Raw genomic sequence first — 1,713 nt, 5'->3', positions numbered from 1 at the left:
ATCTCTTCTGTTATTTTTCCTTCGCCGTATTTTTGCTTTAATTCCTGAGCAATGGCTAGCTGGGGATTCTGAGCACCTATTGCTTCCAGGCTATGGTAATGCAGCTCTGCTTCATGGCCAAGTAAGGCCATATCTCTAGTGGCTTCGTTTTCATAACCCGCTCCGGGGTAGATAATTTTCAATCCCGTTTCTCCTAAGCTTGATACCACCGCCACCGGGATTTGAAACATGTTAATTAGGCCCCATAAAGCAATCCAGTCACCCCATTCACCGTCCATAGCCATCCTTCTCAGATAGGTATCCCATGCTCCGTGAACGGAGGACGTTCAGCATATTAGCATACTAGCATATTATGGCGGGCGGCCACGTTTTTCGTAGCTGGTCCGTACTGCTCCTTTGGTGGGGTTGTTTGGCTATTCTGTCTTCTAATAACTCGGAAGGCAATTCTTGGAATGATCGAGTCGCTGTTGTGAAGGATAACTATCGTCTATCTGTGGCTGGTCCTGGAGTTGTATCATCAATTATCCAGTTTCGACATCACCGTCGAAAGCAGCAAGGATGGTTTTACTTTTATACACGGTTATCATACGACGTGAAGGGCACAAGTACATTTCATGTGAGTCGGTTGCCGCTTTGCAGAGATGTTGCTTTCAATCCTGGGCCTCCAAAGCCCAAAGCTCCCCAATTTTCCTGTCAAGAGTGAAGCAAGACAATACGAAGGAATCAGGACGCCATCTTGTGTGCTGCGTGCAGTGGTTGGTCTCATACAAAGTGTTTGCACATGTCCAAAGCTATTTTTCAGCACTATAACCAAGCGTCCAACTGGACTTGAAGGCTGTGTTCTCTGCCAAAGCTAACTGGCGAGTGTTATCAGGAAAGTTTTTACGCCGATTTCGACTCCTCTGACTCAAACAATGAAAACGATACGTGGAATGAGTTTGATAGTGTATTGCAGCAACACCGTGCTAATGTCAAGATTGGACATGTCAACTTAAACTCCATGGCTGGTTTTAAGTTCCATGAGATTAAAACATGGCTTTTGGATGGTCGATTTGACATTTTGGGGATCTCTGAAACAAAGATGGACTCAACCTTCCCTGACTCCCAATTTCACATCTCTGGGTTTAGAATGTGCCGAGCAGACAAAGGCGGCGGTGGTCTGATGGTTTACATCCGAAGTGATTTTTGCTTTAAAGTCGTCAATGACCTCCCAAATCTAGCACTTAGTGAACGGGCGGGATACAGGACTGAATCTATAGTGTTTAAAGTTAAGATCGGCAAGACTTGGGAGACTTTTGTGGGTATTTATCGACCTCCTACATCCATTAAAGTTTCCAAGACTGTGTGGACGTATGAGCTGGGATCTCTACTAGAGGCAATTACTTCTCTACCTGGCAATTATTTCTTGCTTGGTGATTACAACGCGGACCTGATCGCACCAAATAAGCTGGCAAAGGATGGGCGATCTTTATTGGATTTGCTTGACATTTATAATCTACACAATTTGATGAGCTCTCCGACTAGAATAACAAAAACATCTATTACTTTACTTGATCTAGTCATAACAAACAACAAAAACAAGGTCTTGACTTCTGGTGTTGTACATGTGCAACTAAGCAACCATTCACTAGTGTACGCGTTCTTGAGAAAAACTGCACCGAAAATGAGGTCAAGAAAACTCTGTTTTCGTAGCCTGAAACATTTCGATCGTGA

Source organism: Montipora capricornis, chromosome 10 (assembly GCF_036669925.1).
Source record: "Montipora capricornis isolate CH-2021 chromosome 10, ASM3666992v2, whole genome shotgun sequence".
NCBI lineage: Eukaryota > Metazoa > Cnidaria > Anthozoa > Scleractinia > Acroporidae > Montipora > Montipora capricornis.
This window is presented reverse-complemented; position numbering follows the sequence as displayed.